General features: G+C 33.3%; 1 long non-coding RNA gene across 2 annotated transcripts; it reads left to right on the top strand.

Annotated features, from left to right (window-relative positions):
* Positions 1–273: 273 nt before the first annotated feature.
* LOC122289492 lies at positions 274–4,838 on the top strand. 2 transcript variants are annotated; one of them, XR_006236176.1, is made up of 4 exons: positions 274–625; positions 2,156–2,256; positions 2,901–3,057; positions 4,446–4,838. It is a non-coding gene; the product is annotated as an uncharacterized LOC122289492 (long non-coding RNA). The 2 variants fall into 2 exon arrangements; XR_006236175.1 differs by lacking the exon at positions 2,156–2,256 and adding an exon at positions 1,562–1,952 and having other exon boundaries at positions 286–625.
* The last annotated feature ends 8,130 nt before the right edge of the window (positions 4,839–12,968 follow it).

Genomic DNA, 12,968 nt, shown 5'->3' with positions numbered 1-12,968 from the left:
CGTGCAACCAGTGAATGGAAAGAGTCTTGCAAACACGTGTGTTGTATTTGTTTTTTTTAGAAGTCACCTTTTGGTACATACCTCGATTCCCATTTATATGTATCGGTCGTTCTCATATACTAAGACTTGTCATTCGGTTTGACTTTCTTTATTTCTTGATAGAATGTGGGCTGTTAGGGCCTTGATTGAGCTAGCGTGGGTGAACATTGCAATTCATATATTGTGGGCGAGCATCGTGCTGGAGGACCATTATTGTGGGTGAGTATCGTGCTGGAGGGCCATTAATCTCCCACGCACGTTGTCCATTATGCTATTAAATCCTTATGAATGAGTACGGTTGGATTTGAATTTTGTATTTTTATATTTTAGCAGTTGTTGAATTGACTTATGGCCTTTGAGCTCATGGGCCCTAATAAAGTGAGATTCGGTCCGATTCCTTTAGTGAATATCCGACCTAGCACTCTCTTCTCCTTTTGATATCTTCTGATTTTTAATAATATTTTATTTAACATTTTAATTTTAATCTTTAACTCGCCATTCAAATCTATTCTTAAAGTGAAGTCAAACCCCAGATTGTCTTTAATTTGCAGGACAATGGAAGATGGAAGCCAATTTAATGAACATGGTACCGGTCTCTTCCACTTTGTTGGCTTTTGTTTTCATTTTTTGTTTTATTACTGTTTTTGTATTTCATGGAATCATGGGTACTGTAACTTCGTAGAAACCAGCCTCTGTTTTCTTGAACCGACTTTCTTTAGTTCTGGGTTTTGCATTTTGCATCAAATCTTGAAGAAGAATTGCTTATTCAGGTTACTCTAATGGCCTAAGAAGATTTGTTGTTTGGGTAGAAGAGGTTTTAGTTGCTTGAATAAACTCGAGGACCAGTAAACTTCATTTACTTTTAGGCTTTTAAAATTGTTTTATAAGTTGTTGGTGCTGAACTGCTGATTACTTAGAAGTGACGGGAATGTTACACCCTCCTCCCAAGGAACCCATGTCCAGATACTTAGAAGTGTCACTGTCAGAAAGTTTATTATTAATTGTATTCGATAGCTTATTTGACTGGCTGTGTAAAATTTGATGAGAATACTTTTGCTCCATACAATGAATGCTAGAGCTCTAAGCCAGATTAAGTATCTCATGGTAGATACTGACTAATTGCGTACTACTGACTAATGATATAACCGGCATGGATAATATGCAGTACTTTCGGATAATGATTGGACCATAGCCAATGAACAGAGACAAAAAGCTTTAGAGGTCCCCCTTTCCCTTTGTGCTCCTTCCCGTGCACCTATCATTTTTCTTATCTTATTTGGGCAAAAATTTAGGATTCTTTATGGCTCATGGTGGTGTAGAGAAGATCTGCCTGTCTACCTATTTTTATATTAGGCTCAGTGTCAGTAGGACATAAAGAGCACTGGTAAGAGTACTGGATCTGTTTTTTTTTTTTTTTCCTTTTCTTTTTTTGATAGGTAAAAAGAAATTTATCAAGAAAATTAATTGGGCATAGCCCAAGCACACAGGTATTGATACTCATGCTTATTTGATTGATGGTCAGGTTTTCCCATAGACCACATATGGTGACTTGTAACAACTAGTTCAGAGTTCCCCTTGCTCTGAGGGGGTTCTCTGAATGCAATGATCGACACAAGCTGATGTAACTTCTATCATGAAACAGAGGTCTGCGCTAGCCGAATTCTGATTGAGATGTTCCCATTGGCTTGGGATGGTAATAGATTGATCAAATATGAACAGAAGGCACTGCCACAAACCTCCTAACATATAGAGAAACTGGCACAACTGTACAAGAAAAAAGATTATGAACTTGCATCATGATTAAACTCACCTATGGATAATGGCGGAGTGTTTGCCTTTCTTTCATGTTGTGATAGATGTTCACCAATTTGGACCTGATGATGGCTGATTTGTAATTTATACCCTTAGCCATGGTATGACTAATGACACCCATGCACTAGTTGTTGTGCCATTTGTTTTCTTCTTAATTCATGCGTTGATGGTGGCTGTACACCATTGATCTGGGTACTTTTTTGCTTTTATTTGTAGACCATCTGTTTTGTGCTCTATTACATTTATTTCAAGTTAAGAAGATCCTTGTGGAAGATCTTTACCACTATTTTGACCTTTGCATCAGATGTGTTACTAGAAGCAGCCTTGGTCAATTTCATTGGTCAGAAGACAGGATTCATAGAACCACCAATTTTTGTGTCTTTGTTCATCAATACTCTTTCATCTGTAAGGGTGTGACATTATGTGTTGCTTACTATTTCCTTTCTTCTTGTAGATAGAATTCTTCTGTCATTCATATCACTCAGAAGTCTTTGCCTCTTCATGGTTCCATGAAAAATGCGTGTGACAAGTTCTCTCATTGTATGAGAAACTAGGAATTGTCCCCTGTGATTTTAAAAACCAGTTATTCATGTAACTCTGCACTTTCTTTTCTTTTTTTCTAGTTTTTATTTTGATCCTCTGAATCTGAAATGACTTTTGAACATGCAGTTCAAAACATGATGGTCAGTTGGTCACTGATGACTTAGAAACAGTTCAACTGTGTTTAGATTTATCCTGATTGCTAATCTTTTGTACTACACCTGAAACTGTTTTCACCTAAATTTTGTATAGTGCGCTTCCTTAAACTTGTTTGATGCCATTAAAAAAAAAAGGATGGTTAGCCATGATCATAATATCCCAATGACCTCACATTTCATTTACTTGGGGGTATGTCAAAATTTAAGAAGAAATTTTGCTTCTAAGAGCATGCGGTTGTACACAACCCCACAACAATCCAGCCTTAGTAATTTCTGTAAATTAAGTACAATGAAACTTGACTGCTTAATTGCTAAAACTTTCTAACAGTTGGTTGCTAAATGTCTGCTCAGGATATGTCTTTTTGCAAATGAGTGCAAAGATGAAGTATTCCTGACATCAGTGGTTTTGCTTTGAAGCCATCCTCGTCTGCCCACACTGATGGGAGAAAAGATTTCTTCCTTAACAAGCCTGACTCCGGGATTTAATTGCATTGAAGAAATTTTTTTGGTAAAGATCCTTAGTCCATCTACACTTTTTCTCTTACACTTCCTTCGATCAACCCAGGTCCTGTAATACATACATATATAAATGCATGTATTTATGTATAAATAATGTCAGCAGAATATTTTATTAGCAATTTCGCAAGTTCTTTCTATAATGTGTAAACACATTGAGCTTATCAAAGCAGAGCTTGGGTTCAGTTTGGCCTGATTTCAGTGAAACCACCAAATTAAGCTCAAATTCATCCTTACAAAACTTCAAACTTTACCATCTTTGATTCCTGTTGTGTTGGATTAAACGGCTTGGAATGATGGAATCATTTCAAAGCAAAGGCTCATGTTCAGTATAGTTGTATCAGACGCAAGTCATATGATTTCCCCCCAACCCCCTTTGGCCACACCACCCTCTAGCTGAAGTGTCAGCTCTTTATATACAACCCCTAGATCGACTTACAAAAGAAAATTTGTACATTACTCTGAGTCTGGGAAGGCTCCTAACATTATAACTTGAAAAGGAATCAGAAAAACAAAGCGCCCCAGAAAGTTAGAGTAGGATTTATAGTTTCTACGGGTCAGTGAGTCTTAACAGCATTCCATGGCTCGGAGGTTGGTTTTGTGTTTGGCTACCCCAGGATCAAAGGTTCAAACTTACTGGAGAAAAAAAAGAAAAAAAAAAAGCATTCTGCAAAATACACTGGGATATGCTCTCTTTCCTATAGAAACATTTGCATTAAGATGGATTAGCATTAGTTTATTCTGATTTAAATAGCGATGATCAGAATCTGTATGAACACACCTAAAGCATACCGTCTCAACCATGGCTATATCCTCCATTGACATAACATGTTGATAGAGATACTTGACACTTTTCCCAGAAACAAAATATAGTCATTTGCTCAGATACGATCTCCAAAGTTTAGCATGGAAGCCAAAGTCAACTTGCCATAGAGATGGCTCAATCAGAATTCAATTTGGATAAACAGATTTTAGTGTTGGATTGCTACATTATCTACTAGATTCTTGCCAAAGTTATTAGTTCCCATGGAGACTTGTTGATTGTTATATGCTGTTGAGGATTTGAACCATGACATTAGATCAGGCTTGCAAATTGATTTTAATTAATGGCATTGTTTTCAGGATTCCATTTAGAATGCGACTGCATTATTATTTCCGAAGACATCCATGAGTGATGAAATAATATTCCATATTATTTTTCATTTTGTATTAATGTCAGGTTATTATTGATGAGATCATGACAAAAAACCATACTGCATTATAATCTTATTGGCAAAGATAAGATTATTTTAAGTCCTAAGTGGTCATCCTTAAATTGCGAGAGCCTTTTCCTGATAATTTGATCGGAGCTGATGCTATATTTTATTATGAATTTTATAGGGGATGTAACAAACTCCATACTGGAAACATGAAGTATGCTTAAAGTCTGCCCTGGCCAGAGTACGCAATGATCAGATAAAACATCTCGATCTCTCTGTGAATATTGTAGTTCTTGTTGGTGCACTCATACTGAACAGCATGCCAGCAACGATGGTTGGCCTTGATAATTGAATTGAAGAATGCTTAATTTACGTGCAAAGGGACGAACACTCGGGAACTTTTAGAACTGGAGAGTGTGATCTTCTTCGCGTAGAACACTTGGGATTTATCTTTCATTCTCCTCCCTATACCGTGGGATATGTTTCATCTCCTTTAAATTTAGTACCGTGTTAAAAACATCAAAATCAAGAGAGTTTCGGCCCAAACAATTGGACTGAAGTTCATTCCTGCAAACACTTCATCAGCCCAATCTATATCCTAGTTTAGGACCATTCATTGGCTTGAAGAACCCCATTTCGTCTGTTTAGAGTAAAGTTTTGAATTTTGTTCTAATAATCTTTCTAGTTGAAATATTAAAACGGAATATTTCGATGTCAATACGATCTCTGCACATCGGCCACTTTAACTGGACTCTCTTTCAGCTCCGACATTAACTATTTATACATATGCTTTCTGAAATTAAGCACTTAATTTAAAACAAATCAATAAAAGAAAAGACATGAGATATTGGTGCATGCCGGTCTTATGAAAGACATGACATGCATGCATAAGTAGTATATTAATAGTTTAGAAGTCACGATACGAAAAGGCCAGGCGGTATGTAGTTTCATGAGGAATAAGAGGCCGAGTAAATTGTAATTAATCTTGGCCTAATAATTATATATGCATATATAATATAATTATCTTTAAATATGTCATATGTGCTATTCTAATTAATTCAATTATGCTTCTCTAGATCTCATGTGGTAACAAGGTACGTTAATATTGTATGTAAGTACGTCCATGCAATAAAATTCCTAATTCCATGTCCACGATGTTATATACAGATTGTTAAAGCCACAAAGGGGATCTCGATAATGTATATATTTTTTTTAACTTAATAATTAAGGAAGTATTTTTTAATTATATTATAAATTTTTTAAAAAATATATTTAAACGTATTAAATAATACATTCAAAAAAGTCAAAAATAATAATTTTTTTACACTGTCAGAAATTAGAATGCCAGTCGAGATTCATGTGTGGCTATATATAGAGTTACTCTATTTTATATATATATATATATATATACGGCCACTCTCACGAATGATGTAGCCTATACTTAAAAGGGATCACGACCTCAAATAAATTCAAAGAAGTTGAAGGTTGAGAATATGTCACATCCTGCCATTAATTCGTAAAAGAAAAAGAAAAATTTCAGGCCGAAAACTAAAGTACTAGTCACTTTCTTGCAGTGTGGGAAGGAATAATTCGCTTTGGCACTCAATTTACGCATACATTTTTAATGTATTTGGCCGAGATAAAAGCATAACTTACACATGACAAAAGTAGCTGCATGCATGCCACCTCAATTAATACTAATTATTCCTTATGAAATAGGTGCCATTAATTATTACATTCATATCAATATAAATATATATATATATATATAGCAATATATATTATCTCATGAGGTGTCTTAATTATAAGCTTAATTCCTGATCATCTAGTTATGAGATTAACTTACCATCATATTATATAAATACTTTGATGTTGACATGACCTGCATCCGCTACCTACCTAGCTTTCATTAATTCAAGAGGCAAAGACTTATAATAAGAACGGTACAAACTTTAAGATAAAATATAAAATTCTTATATCATTATAATTTTTTTAAAATTTTAAATAAAAAATAATAAACAATTCAACTTTTTTAAATTTTAATTCAAAATTTTTAAATTTTAAAATAATAATAATATTAAAAAAATAATATTTTATTTCACTTGCCAAACCTAACCTAAATGCATAGATATATATAGCTCGTTGGGCCATTCATACTCACGAAGGGGCAATCCTTTTTTTTATTATTAAATTAAATTTCAGCACCAACTCCTGTCCTTTAGCTAGTGTGGGTCTGTAATATTCCACTACGATTGAAAATATTGAACTTTTTTAATTGACAGCAAAACTGCATGCCTATATATATATACAAAAAGCATAAATCCCATGCATGCATGGCTGATCTTCATAGAATTCTATCTCGCTACACGCTACAATAGATCAGTGAAAAGACTGCATCATAAAAGGTATTATTTTCACTCCCTTCTATGAAAAATATTATTATTTTTTAATTATTATTTTATGTACTTCACTTTTGTTTCCCTTTTTTTCTGGGCATTTCATCGTACATGCAGATATTGTTAATGAGTATGAACCGTCAGTTCTTCATTTTTAGAATGACATTTGCTTTCTGCAGCTCCCATTGGATTGGCTGGCCAGGGCCCAAAGCCCTACCAAGTGGGGGGGCATGTAAAGGGGTCGGATTTCAGGGGCATGCACCTTAATTATGGGCTGCATTTGAGATAATACTCTACTCTAACGTGCATCAATCGTATTCTCGATCAAATCACTACTTAGTATAAAAAAATTTAAATATTAAATTTAAAAATATAAAATATTTAATTAAATAAGATAAAATATAGATTGAAGTTCAAATTTCGTGAAATCATTACTTATTCTAAAAGTTTAAATAAATTTAATTATTTATATTATATTATTAATATTCCCAATAAATAAATAATAAAATAAGTTGAATGAGTGGATCATTGATGTTCAAGAACTAAGCAAGTTGAGAAGATAGATCAGCAGCTTACCCTCCATAAAATAATAATTAATAAAGCGAAAATGCAGTCATTATCAGCCACATGGGCCGCTAATAATAATCATGGTGCATTACCGGCCACAATTTTTCTTAAATCTTTTCAATTAAATTAATGATATTCAAACTCCACGGAATCTATGCTCTATTGCGTGGGGTTTGGACAATTATTTTGTTCTTTATTAATGTGTAGGGACATGACTTTGAAAACAACGCATAATAATAATAATAATATTATTATTATTATTAATTATTTCTTACTGTCATTAGTTGAATATTATATATTGTGTTCACAAGTTGGATTAATTTAATGTGTAAAGCATTTTTCAAAAAGATGGTTTGGCTGTGTTTGTCCATGTGATGATGCTGATCATCAGTCTAGCTAGATAGAGTCCTTTCAAATCGTATATAACTAAGAAAAATGCTATTTCATGTCCTTTTAATATTATCCTCTAACATCTTCATATCAAATAATTAGTAAATAAGAGAAATATAATAAATAGCTTTCTAATAATAATTTGATGCCACTTCATGAGATAATAAGAAAATTGTAAATAAAAAGATGTTGAATAACATTATGCTACAAATAATTTGGTGGTGGTGTGACTAGCTACCAAATATATGTTAATCATATTGCGTTACAATTGAAACTTGGTTTTAGGTTAGTTTATAGTGTTCTATATTGTAAATCCTGAAGTGTAATGATATTACCGTGGTATTCTTCCGTCACAAATGAGGGTTAATTGATAAATTTGAAAATGAGCCGCTATGTGTGTGGCTACCTGCTCTTCATAAAAATAAAAAATAAAAATTTGAAAGAAGTTAGTCAAGGTTAGAATTAAAACTTAGCTTCAACTAGTAAATGTTCGGATCGTATGTATATGACTCAATGCTCATTAGTAAGAGAGATCGAGCTTTAATTAATATCGAAAAGAGAAATGATATTTACAGTTTTAGAATACATATGTAGATCCTCATTACAAGAGAGGTGAGCTTTTGTGACCAAAATGACTATTTCCTACGAAAAACCATAAGAAATAGTCTTTTTGGTAATTAAATTTTGGTCACAAAAGCCCGCTTCTTTTGTAGTGCCTGCACACTACATTTGAAAAAAAGTAATTAAATATATATAAGATCCAAGTGAACAAATTATTTTTTTAAATGGATTCCAATATTTTTTCGAAAAGTGTTACGAGGCTTATTAACTGTAGAATTATACCTAACATTACTATATGTATATATATATAGAAAGTTAAACACTCCATAAGTTTGCAATGCCCAATGCTGGTGTATGTTATGCCCTAGACCGTACTTCATCAGTACTACTGTTTTATCAAATAAGATCAGTACTTCATGAGTAGTCGGTCATAAAAGAAGAAGAAAATGAAAGGAATTGGTTTTTGAAGACGATCGCGTACGTGATTTATTTACAGTATCTAGTACGGAATATATATTTACTGAGGTCTGATCACAATCATCACATGTTGCATGTTTGTTGAACTTCATGAATTTTCTCATCATGAGTTCGATAAATATTTCATGCATGCATGCACGGAACCAGTACAAATATTTCTGAACCAGTATATTATTATACATAGTTTAATATTTGACTTTTAAATTAAATAGTATAATTCTTATCCATATATTGATCCATTTTTTCATCAACATTATTATTATTAAACACAAAAGAGCCTGTTTTTAACGTACGTGCAGTAAATTAATATTGTTTATCTTCGACCAGTTAAATGATGAACGACCGAGAGCTAGATCAGCTATATATATATTATTAGATAAAATAAAATAATATATATATATATATAGTAGCTATATAATATTAATTTGAACAACTCGAATTAATTAAAGATTGAAAAGAATATGTGATCACTTTGTTATAATTAGTGTATATATATATATATATAGATCCAAGTAGGTCTGCGCTGAGTTTTCCTAATTTTATTATTAATCATGATCATGTACGTTTACTATGGAAATGGATTCTTGTGTCTCTACAGAACAAGTCATGCTGATCATCATATTATAAATTATTGGTCCAAAACCAATATATATATATATATATATAAAACTTATCCCGATCGATCATAACTATAGAAATGACATAAAATATAATTATAATAGAAAGCGCTTTTTAACTCATTAATTAACAAAATAAATAACCAAAAACATATGAAAAGTCTACATGCTATCATAGATTTTTCTCAAATCAAATTAAATACACGATCGATGAACTTTGCAACTCGATCAATAATATTTAAATGAAGGTAGTTATAAGTAGTTACATATAACGTCTTTGCAACTCAATAATATATACATATATATAAGTACTCCTATATATGTAGTTGCAAAACATTAATTAAAGTCTGTTTTTCCTCAAATTTTCTTGTACGTGTATGGTTTTGCTGGATTGTTTATAAATTTTCCAGTACGTGCTAGCTCATGTATCATTGTGTTTTGCTTGTGTTTGTTAGTTTTATTTACCTATGTTCTTTTTGTTATTGGAATCGGGTGTCTGGGACAAAGTCCTACTGATCCCGTGTGATGTTATATATACATACTCTTAGTAAGAATGGACTTTCCTGCAAGTGCATTACAAGTAATTTAAAAAAAAAAAATCTCCAAGTTGATGACTTTACAGGTATGAACATAGAATTCTAAACCTAAAATGTCCCGTTTATACGGCGCACCCAATACTACATGAATACACCTGAATTATTCACTTATATTTAGTTTGCTGGTACTCTCATGTGTCATGGATATTGCTGTCAATCGAGGATGCATGAGCCTTTATTGGTTGTGTGTATAGAATAATATTCCCCGGCCTCTTCCCCCAAAAAAATATACAAAGTGCTAAGTAATATTTAAATAAGTTGTTCTGCAAACAAAAGCTAATTGTGGGGACCTTGGATTGATCAAGCTTTACATATATTAGTGGAAGAAAATAGGCAATTTGGCGTTCAAAGACACGTTAATGCGATATTATTGGTCGAGATGATGAATTATCAAATTAAATGACATGCATTGTCAATATTTTAGGCAGAAAGATGACAAGTTGGTGCATCATGTATTTAATTAGACTCCCTTGGGAGCTAGCACTTACTTGCAAGCATCATAGCCCGAGATAGCTAGGTAACTAGCCATATTGTAAAGGGTGATGCCAGCTAGTGTGCCGCCCAGCTTTGACCGTTGAACATGTAGTACAGCATAATATTATAACTTAGTGCTCTCAATTATTTGAGATTGTCGAATATTTATGACATGATCATAACTATATATATATATATATATATATATATATGATTCTGGTTGGTTTCGAGACCCATGCCCTATTCAAAACTCAATGGTTACCTTTCATACAAACGACACATAAATAATGTACATCGATCTTAAAGCATAAATTATTCACACGTCTGAATTAATACTATAAGAAAAACGATTATATGTGATGAATTAGTTGCAACAAAAATGACTAGTTGCTATGAGAATCTAGCTACACATTTTTATTTTTTTTTTTTAAAAAGTAATAATTTTCGTTGCAAATAATTGATGACGTATAAGCATTTTTCTTGTAATATCTCGATCGTGGGTTTCAAACACGGCTTCCCCTTGTTAATTAACTACTTTGTTACATGATCGATTTTACCATTTGATATTGGTACGTCGTAGCAACCTTACATAATTTTATACCAAACTTGGAATGCCATTATGATCATGCTGATCATCGAGGTATGAAAAAGGAATGTGGTCGAGTTATACTGATAAGGAAAATGCATGATTAAAGCTAATATTGGTTTCTCTGATCATCCCACATATTCACATGACTCAAGTACACTAATACCGAAACACCAAAGTTGTTGACAAGCATTTTCCAAATTTTATAGCTCATCATGATCAAATGAGTTCAAAACTTGAAAAACTATATAGACGGCCAGCAAGTACGCTCATATATATGACCCCATGCATGCAAAGAGTGGCTCACGGCATCTAATTCTAGCGGCTCCAGCCCCGTGAATAAGGGTCGGTGCATGTTCTAACATGTCTGCCCAAGCCACCGACAGTCCGTTAACGTACGTTTGACATTTGAGAGAGAGAGAGAGAGATCAGATGGTGTACGTATACGTTGATGTGTGAGATAGACACGAAGCATATATGGCAAAGATTGAGGGTAGAGATTGGTGGAATATCGATGTTTCATATTATATACATGGATGGACTGAGTCTAATCAACAAGGACAAGAGAGATTGGCTACCTGGGCTTTGCTTTCTCTCTTTCTGACTTCACTCTCTCCCTCTCTCTCTCTGCCCCTTTGATTGCTTCGAAGGTCATTCCCTGTGGGTTTGTCTTTTTATGAATTCAAAGCGATCTTACCCTCCTCTGCATTTATAGTTTAAGATTGATCAGAGTGATCAGCCATCAGAGCCTTTAATTTGGTGATGACTCGTGCATGTGTATGTGGGTGTGAGAGAGAGAAATAAAACATGAGACTCATTAAAGAACTGAACCTCTCCGTGGCCTGAATTAATAATCCTTGGCCTGTGAGTCAAAAGACTGCAGGCATGTTCAGCTGAGTTTGGAAGCCACGTGCCACCAAACCGAATGCGTAGAGGGGAATGAGGAGAGACAAATATGAAGGGACCTCCCCGGGATTTAAGGGTTTGAGATTTGAAATATAAAAGAGATCGAGAGAGATAAAGGAGAGAGAGTACTCAGACCATTTCCCAATCCAAAACGACAAAGCTGCCCGTGGCCGACAGCCATACCATGTATGGCCCCTTAAAATGCGACCGAAAGAGATGAATACATTTTTGTGTGCATGATTAAAATTAAACACATCCAAAAATATGGATAGCATAATACTTCTTTTAACTTATTTTATCACAAATTAATGTTATTCATACACAAATTACTATTTTTTAATATTAATTTTTCATGACATTAATTATATATCTATCTAGCTATCCGTTCCAAAACTAAACGATAACTACTCCTAAAACGTACAAGGAAATTAAGAAGGATTCAAAGCAAGCAGTCTTGGTTGAAAACGAGTACCCCAACTACTCGATAAGCATGGACTAACTCTAAAGTCAAACCAATTGTCAAAGCACCGTTGGAACATCGTACATATCCATTTTTATACATATGAACTTATCCATCACTAGCAACTTGCTTGGCCCCTCAGTGTATATATGCACTTGGACCTTAATTCTAACAAATCATATGGGATTGCCTTTGTGTGGTTGAGAATAGTTTGGAGTTGTTCAATTAAATTCTAGCAACTACAAGGAAGACAAAACAAAAAACCATATCTATCTATCTATATATAGAAAATAATTAGGTATATATATGTATATATTCATGTCCATATATAAAACATCGTGACAAAACTTTTATTGCTTCATAAATAGTCTTGTGTAGTTAATGTCTATTATAAGAAAAATGTTTATTTAGCTCCCGAGGAAATATCCCGATGATGGGTCTTGATAAAAAACAATTATTTTTTACTTAATGATTAAGAAAATATTTTTTAATGATATTGTGTTTTTTTAAATATTGAAAGGGATTAAAAAAATATGTGGAAAAAAAAAAGAAATGTACTAATCAGGAGAATCTCTCGGGAGTTATCATCAGTGACTGTAGTGCTACCCTTATTATAAATAATTCATCACAAATATTTATTTTTATTGTAAGGACCATCTAATATTAATTAATAC

Source organism: Carya illinoinensis, chromosome 12 (assembly GCF_018687715.1).
Source record: "Carya illinoinensis cultivar Pawnee chromosome 12, C.illinoinensisPawnee_v1, whole genome shotgun sequence".
NCBI lineage: Eukaryota > Viridiplantae > Streptophyta > Magnoliopsida > Fagales > Juglandaceae > Carya > Carya illinoinensis.
The sequence above is the reverse complement of the archived record's forward strand: the minus strand, read 5'-3'. Positions and strand labels throughout refer to the sequence as shown.